The 19,933-nt window shown below is 31.3% G+C and overlaps 1 protein-coding gene across 1 annotated transcript in view; it reads right to left on the bottom strand.

Annotated features, from left to right (window-relative positions):
• Positions 1 to 19,933, bottom strand: part of LOC107456732 (BLOC-1 related complex subunit 5) — a 67,297-nt gene that overhangs the window by 28,463 nt on the left and 18,901 nt on the right. The gene's annotated exons all lie outside the window — the stretch shown is intronic.

Raw genomic sequence — 19,933 nt, 5'->3', positions numbered from 1 at the left:
GGTGGTCATATTTTTATTTCATTCGTTTCTTGTACTTTGTATCAAGTTACTTTGACAGTGTTGTTGAATAGAAACTAGGGAATATTAGGATTGTATTGGAAAAAACTTAACATTTGTGAGATTTTTTTTAAAAAATTAAAAATTTTTAGCTCACAATTTACAGCAATTTTTGAAATAATATTCCGTTTTGTTTTAAATCATCATAATTTACAGGACTGCCTGCGAAATATTGATATATTTATTATTTTTATTGGTTTCACATTCGGTTAAAATATGTCTTACAGGCGCTCTCATTATTTACATTGTTTTTCCTAAGAGCCATTGTGAGTCCAGAAATCTTTTCTGGGTGCCATTTATGGTCAACTGTAAGCCATTCATCTATTTATTATTTGTTAATTTCAAATTTTCCTATAAGAGTTTGTTATTTTCCTTTGCAATTGGAATTAAAGAGAAAATAAGTTTCAAATTTGAATCAAACATTGAGCTTTTCTCAATATTTACATTGTTTTTCCTAAAAGATTTTGCAAATTCATGAATCTTTCTCTTGGTGCCATTTATGTTCAGCTGCAAAATATTACGAATCTTTGTAGCATATTTTTGTCATGCGCCCAGGCTAGGCTCTTTTTGAGTCATTGAACCAATGAAGACATTACCATGTATATCATCTGGGGACATGATTTGGCATGTTGCCACTTCAGCATACAGTGTGTCTATTGTTACCCCGACCATTGAAAACATTTGAGACTTTTGTCACTTTTACTTCTTTATGTATTCCAACAGCAAAATGATTTTTGTTTCAATTGAAATATATATTGCATCTGAAACTCTTTATTTTTGTGGTGCAATACTTAAATAAATGTAACTAATTGTAACTAATTGTATAATTAATTATTGTACTAACTTTTGTGGCTATCTTTAGTAAGATAAAAATTTGAATGTGGCAAAAAAATTTTCTTTGTTGTGTGCGTACTTGGCACCCAAGTAATGTTTTACATACATATTACTAATCACTTTTTTTTATCAAAAAAATTTGATAAAAAAATACAAAAATGAGTTTTTTAATTTTTAAAATGTGAAGACGATATTGTATCTTTTATATTTCAATTGTCTCTATTTATTTATATTGTATCTATTGTATTTTTGAAGAAAGATTACAAAAAAATTGAAGTATACAGACATATTGAAGTGTATATCAAATTTTTATGAATTTACTATCCATTTAACTTTGTTAAGTTTCTCTTGTAAGAATCTCGTATTTTTCATTCATTATTGTAAAACTAGTAAAAATAAAAAATAAAAAATAAAAAATTTTTTTTTTTTAAAAATTAGTTATAATTTTCCATTGTTTAATGACGCTAAAACATTTCTATATTTACATCATATTCAGCTAAGTAATTTTCTTTTGCTTAAATTTAAAATTCAAATTTTTTCATGAAAGAAACATGATTTTCATGATGGGTTACACAAACATTATTTTATTAAATTATATTAAAAAGTAACATTATTTTATTAAAAACTCTGTTATTAACTTAAATTTTTTTTTAATTAATCAGAAACAATCATAATGATTTAAAACCACATTTTGGCAATCTTGAAATAAAAATTATTCTAAAGTTCTTTAATTTTTTTTTTCCAAAAAACTTTTCAACATATGTAAAAAAAATTTATTTTTGTACTTTTTAATAAATATTAAATTAACATAATAAAATATTAAAGTTAACAAATTAAGCATTAGTCTGCTAATAACTATTTTATAGTCCCACTATTTTACATATCTCCTCTTTTAAAGAATAGTAACACAAAAGCACAATAATTTTATCCCACCCTCTGCACTGAAAGTTCAATGAGGGATCATTGCTAAAATAGAAACAAAACATAATTTTAAAAAAAAATTTTTGTTTTATTTTTTAAAAAAAATACTTATCAGTTGAAACCAATAAAGGCGCTCAGCGAATATTCCAGGAAGACAAGTTAAATATTCTTCTAATTAAAAAAAAGAAAAAATGCAATTAATGCATTTTAAGAAGTTTTTTTTATGAAAGTCTTTATTTTTCTCATTTTTTCCAAAGATTCTGCATTGAATCTTTTAAAAGCATACAAAAATATTTTGGATTTAAATACCGAACAAAGAATAACACGAAAACAAGTGTAAAAAAAAAATATTTAATTTAAAACGTTATATGGCTAGGTAAAGAATTTTTGCCTAGATGGCAGCACTGAAATTGTTCTATCTTTTAAGAGTAAGCAAGTGGTTGAGATATTCAAACCAAATTGGGAAGAAAAAAAAAATTGATGCAATATTAAAGCCAAATACTTTCCTAGGTATTGGTAGACATTGTTGACTATTAACAAGTTAACTCGTCTTTTCATGCCCAAAAGTTGTTGACTGATGAAGAGTTCGTTCGTCATTGAACTCGGGATACACGTCATCGGTCATGTGTTGTTGACCGATGACTTTAAAGTTAATATTTAGAATGTTTTATTTTAGTTCCATACTCAAGTACAAAATGATAGCCGATAAAGTTTCTGTGTGAAATTGCCGATCAATAAAGTGTTAAGATACTAAAAAAAGTTTGACGCATCGTGAAAAGCTGAGGTGCTCAATATCAATTTTGTAACGCTTATTAAATGTTAATACGTTTATATATGTAATATATCCCCCCGCCCCGCATCATTATTATGAACTTGTAAAATTGTCACGCAACAACAATTTCTGTACTTGTTAATCACATTCACGAGACAAACTAACAATCTGAATTTAAAATGTAATGTACCATTACCATAAGACGTATTCTACTTTTATTTAGTAAACTAGCATTTGCAAATACGCTATTTGTCTATTTTTTTACTAATATTGATAAGTTCGTTAGATATTTTGTTTATATTATTTACACTATCTTTGAGTTATTTCCATAAACAATTTATCTCTCATTTTGAATATTTTTTGAAAAAATTAAATTTAAATTGTAATAAATTAAATATCAAATTTTTACGATACAATATTTTTTAATGCATATAATTTAAAGGAATATTTATTTTACATTTAGTATTCACGATAATTTTCAAGTTGCTAATTATATTTATAATTTTCATCTTTTTAATGTATTATATTATGCATTTCTATTTTGCTTAGATTTTTCTTTATTGAATTTAATATTAAAATTGTGTTAACTTATAACTTTGCGTAAATTTATAGTATTAAGAAAAATGATGTATCGTTTATATTTTTTGAAATTAAAACTAATTAAAAAGGGAAAAACATATTTAATTGCTGTGAGAAATAATTTTATTTATTTTTGAACTTTATTATTATATAAAATATGCCGTGTTCGTTATTTTCCCCTTAGAAAAAGTAACAAGCAAGCAAAACTTTTTGTCCCCATTTAACCAATTTGTAATTAAGCTTTAGTGCATTGTTTTTTACAGTAATTTTTTTCTTCTTTTTTTTGCGATTTACAGAAGTTTTAGTTGAGCATTGAATCAGGCTTCTCTTATCTTCTAACGTATACACTTTAATAATTATTTTTTTCAAAATTTCAAAAAAATATATATAGTGCTGCCATCTCACACATTGAATCAAAACTAATTTATTCTCTTGAGTTGAACCAAAGCTGAACTTGAATCTGGTGTCACAATAATTACACGAAAAAGTTGAAATTCTGTTCTTTGTTACCATAATCGAAAACCATAAGCGGATAGATGGTTTTTAATGCTTCGCATCATCCCAATTAATGTCTGAAATATTTTTTCCCAACATAGACGCTATCGACCCCTGGTGGGAGGTGAAAACTTTTAAGGGGTGCAAGCAAGTTAATAATTATTGCAAAGGTGTTAAATTTCTAAAGGATCCTTGAAAAACTGTAGATGGAATTAGTATAAATACACATTAAAAATTCCAAATTTTCTTATTTTGTATCAAAAAGTTACGATAAGTATCTCAATGCTTATTTATTATTAAAATTATTTGTCTTAAAAAAAGACTTCTTAAGTATGACAAGAAAGTATAATATTTACTTTATGATTTTTGTGGTGAATGGCTGCATGAATTTTCGTATGGATTTGAAACTTTTATGCCCTAAAGGCTTCCTTAAATTACTCCAGAAATTATATATTTGTTTTAACTAATATTAAACATGCATTTTAAGCAACCAAACAAAAAGAAAGATTTGAAATTCATTATACATGAACATAAAATATTAAAATTTGTATTCATTTTTTGCTCACTTTTAGATAATTCAGAGAGATGTTATCAAAACGTAACTAACTTTAAATTACCAGCTGTTAGCTCACAAAAAAAAAAAAAAAAAATCTGGTATGATTTTAAAATACGTTTCACTCAATATTTTTTACAAAAAAAAAAGAAAAAAAAAGCATTATTTTATGTGACGATAAAGACTAAAAATTGTACAAAATAGTTTTAATATTTCTATACTATTGTTACTTTTTTTTTCCTTAATAAGAGGGTGTTGAAATTTTTTTGACTTGAAAGATGGGTGATGATCTAAAACACGTTGAGTACCTATGCTCTAATTAAGATAGTCATTAATTAAGAGTAAAACCCCTTAGCATAAAAGGAAACGGTTTATCCAGGATGGAGATATGAAGAGTTAGCGCTCTACAATTTTGAATTTGTATCTTTATAGTAGTATTTTAGTTTACTTCTATTTCTTTTCTTTATCTGCTAAATTTATATTTTTAGTTCTAAACAAAAAAAATTTTATTTGCTTCATTTAAATAATGTAGTATTTAAATTATTGTAGGGTTGCGTAAATTAATGTACCTTAAATCCAAAAATAAAGGCTTATAAAATTCTGCAATTTCTTCTGACATAAACAAATGATCAACAAGTAGGTAAGCTTATTACCGCAGTGGGGATCCGCATTCATAATGATTAAACGTGCTTTAATTTTAATTAAATGCGTTAAACGTAAAACGCGTTAAACGTAAAAAGTGATGCTTAGCATTAGAATAGAAACTCTTTAAACATTTATCAGTGTAAAAATCGAACCATTTATAGACAACACGTTGAATTTAAACAATTTTCATAGTAATTTTTTTGTTTTGTTATTTTAATGAATGTATGCTTTAAGTCGTAATGTGAAGTTAAACCAAAAAACATTTATTTGCATAAATCGTTAATTAACAGTGCATATTAACTTAAGATTATTTGTTCACTTTACGGTCCTTTATATGTAAAGTTTATTCTCCATTTGTGACGTTTTGATAATTCTTTTTATTCCAGTTCAATGAAATCATAAAATTTCAGACATCGAAAGTTAAATGCATAAATACGTATTTTTAGTTTAAATTTGATGTCTAGAAATAAAAAATATAATTGCTTTTAAGTAGAACTTTAAGAACAAGACAACTTTAGGTGGACGCGTGTAGATTTAATTCTTAATGAAATTTCAAGAATTGAATATCTGCAAGCGATGTCATGCTTGGATATGCAAAAATTCAGCAGCCAAGTAGGTTCGACATTCACGCGTGACATCGCTTGCAGGTATCCAATTAAATCTGCAACGAAGATTGATTCAACATGATAATAAACCATGCCTAATAGCTGTATCGTTAACACGCCAAGCACAATCACGTGATTCGACGCAATAATGTGATTTCAGCGGTATTCTTCTTCTCGAGTTGTAAGTACCCAATCGGTACGGAATCCAAGGATATGTGTATTGATACCTGTGCCAAGGTTTTGGGGGCAACAGCACAGTAGCGTGCAAATAGTTGAAGGAAAAAAAAAACATCTAAAAAAGAAAAAAAAAATTGAAAATAAGAAGCATCGCAGAATCGAACGAACTTTAAGGGGTAAAATTTATTAAAATGTTAACAAGCCAATACATATATAGCATTTTTTTTTCTCATTTCATGTTTTTGCCCCACTTCAATAAGTGAATAAAAAAAATAAACTTTTCAATTTAACCAGTCAAAGATTTTGGGCTCAGTCTGATGAACAGCTCTTAATTTGGTCCTCGTATAGTACAATTATTACAGAAGCATCCATTTAAAAAAAAAATAAAAGTGCGGAAAAAATGTAGTGGATGCGGATATGATTTATTTAAAAAGTGAAAAAGAAAAAGGATTTAAAAAGTGTTATGAGTTACAAAGCACCACCAGCAGCAAATTTTAAAACTTGATATGTTTAAAGATGTTTATAAAAAAATTTTCTTATTTGTAGAAAAAAATTATTTTTGGTACCCTGAACTCTCGGAGGCATGCCCTTATTTGCAACTATGTGAGATCTAGTGTTTGCTGACGTTAAAAAATCCGGAATTTCGTCATAAAATGACATCGTGGGTAAATTTGAGGGTCTCATTGAAAAACATAATTTATTTTTATGATTATAAAAAAAAGTTTGGAGATAAAACTTTCCGGAAGTTTGCGCTTAGGTACCGTCACCAAAAATCAGTGAAAATCGGACCGAGTCACAAGAGAAATTAAAAAGAATATTACACTAAGTTTACGCAAAGTATAAAAGAAGATGGCAAACTCGATTTAGGGAATATGCAATCACCTCCGGAAATGCCCCAAAAGAGGGTGTCTCAATTTAACGTTCTAGAATCTCTAAAACAGCATTCATACTAGTTGCTCGTGCGAATGTTAAAAAACTACATACTATATGTAAGAAGATCTATTCGTACATGCGTGAACTACAATGACGCATGAACATGCGAATCGCATGCAGCGAGAATAGTCTGTAAGAGAATAAGGATGCATCTTAACGACTCGAAGTCATATAGCAAAGCAAGGCCGGAAACGCTTTCTCGAATGGGTAATGCACACAGAAACATCATAAAGAACATGAGTCAAAGAAATTAATCGAAGTTTCTTCCATAGATTGCAATGCTATCTTAGCGATTGTAGTTCACGCGATTGCGTANGCATCTTAACGACTCGAAATCATATAGCAAAGCAAGGCCGGAAATGCTTTCTCGAATGGGTAATGCACACAGAAACATCATAAAGAACATGAGTCAAAGAAATTATTCGAAGTTTCTTCCATAGATTGCAATGCCATCTTAGCGATTGTAGTTCACGCGATCGCGTAAAGATGTGGGTTTAATGATACAAAATAGTAAGCGTCAAATTTATTTTGGAAAATAATGTTACAAATAAAAAGGAAATAATGTTAGTGATGATATTTTTAGTGCGCGCACATCTTCTATTTTGGAGGAGGTGTTCAAGTTAAATTAATTTGTTTATTCTTTTTCATAGAAGTAATTTACCATCGCCATTAGCATGAATAATTTAAATATGCTAGTTACGATGGCAAGTTACTTCTGTCAAAGGTAATGTGATCTTAACTAAAGAGCAGGGTCTGATTTATCATGAAGTCTGCGGACCTTCTGAATGTAACCAAATATTTTGTGTGTGAGTGTTTTTCTTTTCTTTTTTTTCTTTTAAGAATCATCTATATGAACTGCGAGTTAACGAAAATTGAAATAAATTATAATCTCAAATATGCTAACATATAATAGTTTACTTTTATAAATAATTTAAAAGCATTTTGCAAGCAAAGAGCTCGTAAATGTGGTTTGAAGTTATGATAAAGGGGGCCCCGGACAGTTTTGTCTCCACAGCCCCCGGATTTCTAAATCGGGCCCTATTATAGAAGTAAATAAATATCCCTTCCTCATTTACAATTTCGAGAACGTGACAAAAATAAAATATTATAAATTTTTTTAAAAACCTTCAAGTCGTTTTAAACTATGTTTGATTTGAAAGCAGGAATATATTTCAAATGAAGAGCTTGGTGATAGAAGGCAAACAAAGCGACATTTAAAAAGAAAAAAAGGATAGAAAATACGAAATTAGGAGTTAAAAAATTATACGGTCTGCTGTATTTATTGCATATATGTATATATTTACCGAAAGGTCATTAAAATTAAGGGTTTTTAACTGTAAAATGTGCTTATAAATAGCTTCTTGTTGTTTTCTATTTTTATAATTAGCTATATTTTCTAAACTTGACGATTTTAGATGATTTTTATGGAAAAAAAAATAAGAAAAAAATTGAACAACAAAAAAGGACTAAAATATTATTTTTTACTTTTTTTAATTTTCGTAAAAGGTAAATTTTTTACAAGACACATGCAATATTTCTTTGTTACAGTTTTCGGTTTATTTCTCTTCCACCTTTAACTGATACATTTCAATTCTATAACAAGGAAGAAATATCTCAGAAGTTTCAAGGCCAGTTCCAAAATTTTTGAGTAAAGTGTAATACGCACGTAATTTTGTGTACCGTGGTGATAAAATTAAATTAAAACCGGTCTTCATTGTGTCAATATTTATACAGTTGGAAAAGAAATTCCTCAACTTCTTCCACATCCCACGTGCACTACTTCAGCCTTCATTTACAATTCAATTTTTTCGAAGTTTCGTAATATTCTCTCACTTCGAAATTTGTGTACCCAAGAATTTCTACAAGGCACTCGAGATTGTAATGTCCATCTTAATAAGTGAGTCCTTGACATTTTAGAACATAGTAAGTAATTGGCGAAGACTGAAACTTCCTGCATGGGCAAATCTCATACACGGATGTGCAAATCACGGCTGATTCGCGTCATCTAATCTTGTCTAGATATGTTCGCCATATTTTGAACAATTAAGAACGAATTCTGATTTAACTGATGAATTGATTGCCTGACTGAGTCAGATCATTTGATGAAATCCGCGTAGCAATTTACTGTCTGATATTTGGTGGAGTTTGTTTGTAAAATCGTTGCGAAATGTTTCGTTTATTTCGGTTTTTGATGGATGTCCACTTCCTGAAATGTTTCGTCAATCTTGCAAGCAATTAGAGTATGAAATTGATGATTAATGTTGCTTGTTTGAAGAATGAGATTTGAGGAATAGCGTTTCCGGAAGTGAATTTTGAATGATCTGGTTGTACAAAGATTGCATATTGCTCGATTTCATAAAATTAACTAGCATAAACAAGATTTTTTCTTGGGGGGGGGGGAACTAAATATAATCTTGACTTATCCTGATTTGGGATCAAAAATACTATGATATTTTTATTGCCGTTTTCAAAGTGTTTGAGTTTTATTAATTAGTAACCACAAATTGAGTCGGCTGTTCAACGACGGATATAAAATAAAAATTATTAACAAGACCTGGTCAGTAGGCCACTTGGCCCATCTCCAAGAGTTCGTGGGTTCGATCTCCACCGGCCGAAGACCGGCTAGTAAATGGTAACTGATGCACGTTAAATCTGTCGAGTCACAAAGTCCTCCATGTTCCCATAACAAAGCAATACCTCTGGGGGTACTGATCCAGGAGTTTCCTTGTCTTCTGGATTGGTTCAAAATTACAAGGCTACGGAGTTGAAGATTACTAGTCATAAACCCAAAAATAGGGTCGGCTGTTCAACGACGGATATGAAATTTGTAACAAGAGAACCGCGGTGGCTCTAGTGAGAGAGCGTTCGCCTTCCCATGAGGTGAACCGGGTTCAAATCCCAGCTATGGCTGGTCGATACGAATTCCGCACCCAGCTCGCAACGACCGCAGTGCTGACGTAAAATATTCTCAGTGGTAGACGAATCATGAGCTAGAGTCCCCTTGCCGTCAGTCTTACCATGGATGGTTTTCGTGGTTTTCCTCTTCATGTAACGCAAATGTGTGTTAGTTCCATCAAAAAGTTCTCCACGAAGGAAAATTTTTCCAAATACTTGATCCAGGAATTCCCTAGTCTTCTGGATAGAGTTCAAAATTAAAGGCTTAAGGGGTTGAACATTAGTAGTCGTAAACTAAAAATTGTGTCGGCTGTTCAACGACGGTTATAAAATTCCTAACAAGAGAATAAAAATTTAAAGCTTCTTTCATTGTCCTAAATAAATATATCAGTTGTTCCGCTGTTATCACCTTTAATCTATATTTTTAGAACAGTTGTAAAAAGAAAACATGTTTAAAAAAAATTACACATTAACAATATACTCAACCGCAAGTTGATTTTTAAAAAAGAAAAAACAAACTCATTATTAAAAGCTCCACAGCTGGTTTAGGCGTTTGATGTTTTATATCCAGCTTTCCTTGTTTACTACAAAAAATATGTTGAGTATAAAAGTTTATTTAGTTTCAAAGCAAACTATTTCAGTAGAAGAAAGTAATTTTGTCGTGTGTAAAAATTTAGTTAAACTACAAATTACACATTACATATATCAGATTTGTTAATTTCATAGAAAGCATGCATCTAGGTTCTTGTGCGATTACAATTTACAATCTATTCAGCTCAACTCACTCGCTCTTGTACGGTTCAACTCCACTTTCAACAAAATTCAACTCTATGGCTCTTATACTATTAAATTCTACATTCGACAGAGTAGTAATAGTTCATTATTTGCGTCGCACTAGCTCTATATATTAGGCTATTGGCGACGGTCTGGGAAACAGCACTGAGGATGATCTGAAGATATTCCATCACAATTTGGGATCCTCTGCAGAAGGAAAGGCTCGATGACCTAATGATGACGTGCTCGATCTGCGCGTGTACTCAGCACTTTAAACGAGGAAAGATATTGTAAACCTGCCGGACAGGTGGCCGAGCGGTTAGCGCCCCTGACTGCGAAGCCAATGGCCGCGGGTTCGAATCCCGCTCTGGGCATGGATGCTTCTCTCTCTTGTGTTGTCCTCTGTTGTGTGTGATGAGTGAATGTGGCCCACCCTATGAGCGGGTTTGTGGCATTGTGGCGTGGCCAATGTTACTCGCCTCCGTGACTTTGGTTCACAGGTGCCCACTGGGTAACGCGAAATGAGTAACAACTCTGGCATCTTCTAAGGCGAAACGAATAAAGTTCAGTGCCTGCCATTGGGAAAAAAAAATATCAAGCCATTCACGGTGGTTCAATTTTTTTTCTGCACTCTATACATAAAACTGTTTGTTTTGCTTTCTTTAAACTATGAATTTTTTTTCTCNTCTTCGGGTCTTGTTTGATTAAACTCTGAACTAAATTTAATTTGACTATCCGGCTCTAGCGCGATTCAATTCTATATTAATCCAACTAAAGTTTCCTAACAAAATCTTAGCGTAAAAATTTAATTCGTCTTAAACAAGAAGCTGTTTTTTTTCTTTATTTCTTTACTTTTTCCCCTAGTGAAAATTAGGGGGAAAGAAAGAAACAACGGCATGGTGTGTACAAAAGAAAAAAGAAAAAAAAAAACTTTTAATTTGAGAAAAAAGGGGCAAAATAAATTGAAACAAAATGAAGTACGAAAAATAGAAGCAAATTTTCCTGCAGCTGCACCAAAATGAAGAGTTCGTATTTCTTCTTCTCCTCTTCAACTGTAAATCTGTCAGCTGGAAATGACCCTCACAATCATTTTAAAGGAAGGAATCATTAAAATTCTCGGCGGGTTCAAGTCTCAACAAGAATGCGGTGTAAAAATAAAGAGAAAAACTAAAAAGTGTTCTGTGAAAATGTACAGAGGCTCAAGTGTTTCCATTCTTTCTCAAGGTTTTAGAGAAAAAATGAAAAGCTGCCTCATTTGGCAATTTTTCTTTTTTTTTTATACATATTTAAAATTTTTCTTCTACATGTATCACTACCGATTTCTTTATTAAAACTTAGTTATATCAAAATAAAAGTATGAACCACTTTAGGGTCGTGATCTCATATACCTGATCACCCGATTTACCCTTCATAGCCCACGGTATCATATATGCAACAAGCCTTTCTTACTTACGGCCGAAGAGCGCATGGACGTGATCTCAAGTCCAAAATAAGCGCTTTTAAGAGTGCTTAAAGATTAACGTAGTGAGAAGATTGATAGCCATCTTAAATGTGCTTTTTAATCTGTGTGTTACAACAGGTAAACGCTATAATTTACAGCCTAATATTGAATTATTAAAACACCCAAATGCGCAATAATCTGTCATTATTGATTTAAAGGTATGAAACAAGTAAAGTAAAAAAAGGCGAAAATTGAAACAACAGAACCAGCGTAATGACACTTTGCCGTCCAAACTAATTTATTTTATAACCGTCGTTGAAATGCCGAAATTTGAGTTTACGGCTACCAATGTTCAACTCCGTAGCCTTGTAATTTTGAACGCAATCAATAAGTCAAGGGATCTCCCGGATCAGTACCCCTAGTGGTATTGATTTGTTATGGGAACTTGAGGACTTTGTGACCCCGACAGTTTTTATTTTTTAATAACCGTCGTTGAACAGCCGACTGAATTTTGGGTTTACGACTACTAATGTTCAATTCCGTAGCCTTGTAATTTTGAACCACTCCAGAAGACAAGGGAGCTCCTGGATCAGTACCTCCAGAGGTATGATTTGTTATGGGAGCATGGAGGACTTTGAGACTAGACAGATTTAACGTGCATCAGTCGCCATTTACTACATGGGGAGTCTTCGGCCAGCGAGAATCGAACCCACAACCTCTTGGACATGGGTCCAGTGCCCTGTCAACCAGGCTATCCCGGCCCACCCCGACAGATTTAACGTGAACCAGTCACCATTTAACACAAGGGGACTCTTCGACCGGCTGGATTCGAACTCCACAGCCTTGTCATTTTGAATCACTCCAGAAGACAAGGACACTCCTCGATCAGTACCCCCAGAGGTATGATTTGTTATGGGAACATGGAGGACTTTAGACTTGTCAGATTTAACGTGCATCACTTGCCATTTACTACATGGGGAGACTTCGGCCAGCGAGGATCGAACCCACAACCTCTTGGACATGAGCCCAGTGCCCTGTCAACCAGGCTATCCCGGCCCACCCCGACAGATTTAACGCGAACTAGTCACCATTTAACACAAGGGGACTCTTCAACCGGCTGGATTCGAACTCCCGTCCTCTCGAACACGAGTCTGACGCCCTACCGACCAGGCTATCCTGGTCCCGTCCAAACTATTCACCAAAATAGTGACTGTTTACCCATGTAATCAATTGCAGCCAATCTGAATTGAAAACGGCACAGTTGTCTTGGGTAAGAGAATCGCTATTTGAGCTAAGTATCCAGGGCTTTAATCTCAATACAGTACTCTAGTATTAGTGCGCATACCCTCTCTATAGTAAGCATTAACTCTTAGTTTTCTGGCCTGGGAAGCGCTTCTTACTCCATCCACCGGTCCTGAAGAGGTTAATGATCATTGTTGAAGTTACCTATACCGAACTTAAGCACTAGCAAAAAAAAAAGGTTAGCATGGAAAAAAACCTAAGAAGGCCAAGGCCCTCCATGGGCTGTCGAGCCATTGATGATGATGGTGATGATACCTAACTTAAATCATACTAAAAATTTCTGATTATTATAGTTGTAACAAAAGTGAACGAGACTAATAAAAAATTGTAGTGGCCGCCACTAATTATAGGTTTATTAAGATTTTTTTAAATTTATATATTTATTTAAAAATTGATTTGCTAATTCTTAGGTCTACTATTTCACAGACTAATTGATTCGACCATTCACGACTCACCCATGCATTAACACAATCATCCTCTGATTCACTAATTCAATCACCTTCTTCTTTCTTTAATACATTTATATTATTTATTGTTAAAAATATCAAAATAATGCTGTAACTTATTTTTAATGAAGACTACTAAAGTGAATTGAATCTACAAAATATATGTTTATAAAATCGTAAATAATGAGCGAGCTAAGCCAATGAAAAATCATGTACTATTATAAACGTAGTATTTTGTGCAGTATGTTTGTTATGAGTGCAAAATTGTTCATACCAAAGGAGTATGCCTTTTATGTCATAATTTGTGCTACATATTTATTATACTATTAATGCAAATACTTTTAACCAAAGTGAAAATGTCTTTTTATGTAATAGTTTTTGTGTAATATGTTTGTTATGAGTATGAACTTGATCAAACCAAAGTGAATATAACTTTTATGTCATAAATTTTTTTTTCGTGCAACTTATTTATTATACTACTAGTACAAATTCTTTAAACCGAAGTGAATATACCTTTTTGTGTAATAGTTTTTTATGTAATATGTTTGTTATGAGTATAAACTTGATCAAACCAAAGTGAGTATGACTTTTATGTCATAATTTTCTTGTGCTACATATTTATTATACTATTAGTGCGAATTCTTTTTATCACAATGGATATGTCTTTTTATGTAATAATTTTTTATGTAGCACGTTTGATATAAGTATAAATTTATCTTCTTACCTAAGTGAATATACCTTTTTATGTAAAAGTCTTTTGTGTTGAATTTTGTATTGCATATTGTTTATGCCAAACAAAATTTACCTTTTATATGGAATATTTTGCGCAACATGTTCATTGTGGCTACAAAAGTGAATAATACCTTCATACTAGTTTCTTTGCCTTCATATTAGTTTCTTAGAAATTTTTTAATCTGAAGTGAATAAGCTTTTCACATTAAAATTTTTCATGCAATATGCCTTCTATGAGTGCAATTTTTCTTACCAAATTATATAAGCCTGTTTATGTAGTAGTTTTTTGTACATTATGTTTGCTGAAAAAAAATTTTTTTTTTATGCTTAAGCCAATATGCTTATTTCATATAATATTCTTGAGATATATGTTTGTTATGAGGGCAAGTTATTTTGACCATAGGGAAAATGTCTTTTTTATAAAATTTTTAAGCATTATATTTGTTATAAGTGTAAAATTTTTTAACAAAGTGAACACGTCTAATGTAATATAATTCGATTTTTTTTTGTGCAATATGTTTGTTACGAGATTTCTACTTTGACTATATATTTGCTATGCTATATACTATTTTGACCATAGGTAATAGGCCTTTTTTATAATATTTTGTTAAGTAATATGCTTGTTATAAGTGCAAATAATTGTTTAACAAAGTGAACAGGTTTGATGTAATATAATTCGATGTTTTTGAGCAATATGTTTGCTATGAGAAATTGTTGCTATTTTGACCGTATATTTGCTATGCTATATGCTATTTTGACCACACAGAATATGTCTTTTTTTAAATATTTTTTTAAACATTATGTTTGTTATAAGTGCAAATAATTGTTTACAAAGTGAACATGTCTGATGTAATATAATTCTATTTTTTAAATTTTTTTTGTGCAATATGTTTGTTATGAGAAATTATTGCTATTTGGACTATATATTTCTATGCCATGTGCTATTTTAACCATAGGGAATATGTCTTTTTTTTATTATATATTTTTTCAGCATTACGTTTGTTATAAATGCAAATAATTGTTTAACAAAGTAAGCCTGTCTGATGTAATAAATTTTTTTTGGGCACTACATTTGTTTTGAGAAAAATGAACTTTGCCGATGTGAAATTGATTCAAACTTAGGTAACTTCATCGAAGGAAATGCCTTTTCTTACACAACAACCCATAAGAACATAAGTGTGCAAAAATAACATTCCATCGTTTGCGTCTCTTACTGTTTGTTTACTTCATATTTTATCCTTTTTTTCCAACTCCCTCTGTTTGTAATCTTTCTTGGAGATCGGGGGTTTTTATCGGTGAAGGGGGAATTTTTTCCCGTCAACGCATTTTTAAACCATCACCACTAGTGAGTAAATAGCTCGTAAAGGAGAAGTGACTTCCGGTTGATTTTATCTCGAGGTATCCTGTTGCTGTTCCCTTTCAATTTGGTACTCCAAGGAATTCCAATAAGAATTTCAGATCAGCTTGTTCGTGATTTTGACTAATGTTTGACATCAACAATAGTTAAGATTTGCCTTGGAACATTTTTATCAGTGAAAGAATTGGAAATTAATCTTATTGGAATGCTGTGAAAGGTATTTTACGTTGATAAAATTTTATCTAGGTATTTTAAAAATAAAGGTATGAATGACTGGATTACTGTGCAAATAAAATAAGTCAAGATTGATGTAAACCACAGGGAGTGAATATGTGAGAGTAAATATCAGTCTGATTTTTTTTAAATATTTTGCTAAAGTACAATCTTCGATTTTTATTGATTTTTGACAAAATGGTCCTTTGGATTTTTTTTTTATATCCGTTAGTGAATAGCCGTCCCAATTTTATGGGTTTACGATTACTAATGTTCAACTACGTCGTCTTGTAATTTTGAGCCCAATCCAGAAGACAAGGGAGCTCCTGGATCAAGTATTGGGAGAAAGTTGCCTTCGTGGAGGACTTTTGATGGAACTATATCATTTTGCCTTGAACAATTATCTGGGCTTTAAAAGAGACAAAAAACTTGAATATATTAAAAGTTATTAAACTTTTTCAAAATACAAATAGCCAATTTGATGATATTTTTCCACCCAGAAGAAAATTATCAAAATCACTACCTAATTCTCAGTTTTTGCAAATTTTCATAAACCCAGATAATGCAGAATTTCAGTAAGTTTTTAAATATTAAAAAATTAGACAGCTGTCGCTTTTCATTTCCTCAAAATTGTGGCTTTTTTTTAGATTTACGATTTGCGCCGTTTTCAGAATAAGCATGGATAGCGCTAGCTTTAGATAGGCTAAATTTGTCCTAACAGTCACGAGTAACTGTTGCAACCTCACAGCAGGTATAAAAATAGCATATTATTCGAAAAAAAGCATAGTTTTATATGACGACGAACATTGGCGTAGTATTAATGCATGTTAGAGGGGGCTATTGGTATCAACCTTCTATTGTTGCTGTCGTCGGCCATTAAGACAGATAGGGTGCGATTACTCTTGTTTTCATTTCTTGTTTTCATCTTGTTTTCAATCTTGTTTTCTTGTTTTGACTTCTGCCGCACCCATACTTCAAACCCGTTTATAGGGCGAATTCATACCCATTCATACATCCAAAGATCGTAATTTTAACCTGAACCAGAGAATGATCAATCCTAAATCAGTACCCCGAGAGGCATCATTTGTTACGGGAACATAGAGGACATTGTGACCCAACAGATTTAGCGTGCACCAGTCACCATTAACACGGGGAGTTTTTGGCCGGCTGGATTCGAACTCCCAATCTCGCGAACATGAGTCCAGTGTTCTGCCAACCAGGCTATCCCGGCTCTATTTCCTTCTAATATATATATATATATATATATTCTGAGCGTTTAAATTTCAAAAAAAATTAATAATGAAAACTTTTTTATGTTTATATCCTACTTACAGGATAATAGTTCATTAATCAAGTAATATATATATAATTTCGGAGGGGGTTTTGTCCCCAAAACTACGCCACTGACGACGAAACCTTCGAAAAACAACTTTAAGAAACAATATTTTCACTCGTGTTGGTGAAGAAATTGTGCAAATTGAACTAAACTTAGGAATATAAATGATTAGAAATACAAAGAGATAGAGCGTGTTTGTTTGTACCACTACATGGGGGATAAATTTCATTAATTTCTGATAATTCCTTAATGGTGCAGCAATTTTCACAGACATTATTGTATTTTAAGTTCGATATTTTTTTTAATTTCATAATTAATGATTTTTTGAATGTTATTTAATAACTTTTTATTAAATTATAATAATGATTTTTTTTTAAGTCAAAGTTGAATTACATTAATTGCGAATACAAAGATAATAATAATAATAATAAGGGTAAACTTAAGAAATTTAGGTACTTTAAATGCTACCGAAGGATCGCATGGTCATTTATTGAACCCATTGTTATTGAAACTATAACCCTAAGATTTAATTTTAGAATTTCCTCGGAAACATGATAAAAACAAGAAGTATGAAGTTTGGAAATAATGACATTATTAAAAAATGAGGTAGAGTCTAGAAAATTTTTAAATCTGTAATAAATAGCTCCAAAAATAATAAAACTAAACTCACTAATTATTAAAAAATTATCAAAGCTGACAAACTTATCGAAAGAATTACTCTAAACCTTAAAATGTAGCCACTGCTTCAACTTTGCATATTCAGTCAAAAAATGCTTGTATTTTTTGTGATTTAATAAATTTGCATGATTCTGTTGATTGCAAAATAATAATAATAATAATAATAAATACGATTCACTACAAAACGAAGAAAATTGTGATTGCCACAAGGCGATCACAGGCTACCCATTGGCAAAATGGCTGTTGTCTAATTTTTTTTTGGAAAAGAAACTTAATTGTGTTTTTATCTTGGACATCCTTAACTGTTAATTCTGAACTGCTCAGTACACAATTTCGCAGACATATTTAAATGCAGCTAAGACACAATCTGTGTAAATTCTTTTGATGACTGAATAGACAATGATGACTGAATAAACATAGCCAATCGAGATCAATATTAGCATTTTCAAATTGGTACAATGGTGTTTGATGGAGATTGTAAGCTGCATCATACACCCGTTTCGGATTCATAAGTTCATACTTGAAATTTGATTTGAAGGTTAGGATTTTTTTCAATTTTACATGAATAGTGAATGAATTATTTCTACTGCATGAAAGATAGTCTACGGTCTTGAACAAGTAATTGGGTACGCTGACAATGGATCCTTTTATCCCTAACTGGTGATCAACACCCAGTTCTCGTATTTGCATGAAAGGGGTTCCGAGAGTCACCATTCGCTATTCTGTAGGGTTCAATTCTCTCAACCACTTTGGTACTTTTGTGAGGGACGAGCTTCATGCTTGCGTTTTTCCGTTTGTGTGTAGCAGGATTCCCATGAACTTCTTTTTCTAGGCAGTAATGTTTTTGAAACCTAAAAATATATTTCTATCCAATAATTAATTTATTAAATATTTCAGTTAGTTTTATGAAATTACTTAAATGTATGTGTGTATATGTATTTCTGATCACAAGTTACTGATTAAATTATTAAAAAAAAAGTTTCGATTAATTGATTGTGCTGTATTTTTTTTTTACTTCATAATTTTGAAATTTTTAAACCATATTTTAAAAATTACATTAATTGTCAAAAGACAAACGAAAAAAAAACCCTGCTTACGCATAATTTTAGTGTCATATAGTGATGTTTAAATATTTCGTTTTTCAGCTCTTATTAACTTAATAACACCCAAATAAAGAAAAAAAATAATAAAAAAACTTTATTTAGGCGAAAGGGTTTTATTGTTCTGTGCATAAATATAAATATTTCAAAATTCACTCAATTAATTTTAAAAAGAAGTAATATTTTTCAATATTTCTTGCTACAAGATGTGTATTATCCTCCATTAATAATCAGTGTTTTTTCCTTTTATTGAATCTCCATGCACACATATCTATTTTAATGCTTAACAATGTAACCTCGAAGTTTATATAAACAATACATTAAGTCATTGTTTAGAGTCGTTATTAACAAAACTACTTTCTTCTTTTTTTTATCTCAACAATACTTGAAATACTGAAAAAGGCAACAATGAGAACTTAATTTTTTTAGTCATTTCAATTTTGACAGTGGTGCGATAAACTTGTTCTAATTAAACTCTTTTCAAAAAGCATTTAAAATATCCACTGAAATTATGAAGTGGTTCAAAAAGACCTACAAGTTTTTTTCCAAACTCAGTTGCTGTTCAGCTACCATCGATGAACAGGGTGAAGAATCTTATTCACCTGCAACTGACTTTGTGCAGACTCGGTCTGGCACAAAAAGGAAAAGATGTCCAGTTGGTCAGTGTGCTGATCAGAGTGTGAATTACCATGAGGGTTTCCCATGGTCTTATGTTGTGTCTGGACAGCCTCCAAGAAAGAGGAGGAAGAAGGTTGCTTACTAAAAGTTAACCTACTATTGCAGTTGCTTTTTCTGTGGTTTTTGGCTTTAAGTCAATTAAAAACCAAATTATCGATTGCATTTTACACGATTTTTGGCCAAAGGACAATTAAAAATCGAATCACTGTCTGCTTTTTATACGGTTTTTGGCAGGTCAATTAAAAACCGATCCTATCCGATGTGGCACCACCTTGTCGTGGTGGATAGGCTTTAAAACAAAGAGTGCCACGAAAACTTCAGTAACTTGAAATAATTATTCATGCAAAGCAGTTAAGATAAAAGCTCTACCTTAGCTGTACTAATAATAAAGTAATGAAAATAAAATCTTT

This window comes from Parasteatoda tepidariorum, chromosome 4 (genome assembly GCF_043381705.1).
Source record: "Parasteatoda tepidariorum isolate YZ-2023 chromosome 4, CAS_Ptep_4.0, whole genome shotgun sequence".
Taxonomy (NCBI): Eukaryota; Metazoa; Arthropoda; class Arachnida; order Araneae; family Theridiidae; genus Parasteatoda; species Parasteatoda tepidariorum.
This window is presented reverse-complemented; position numbering and strand designations above follow the sequence as displayed.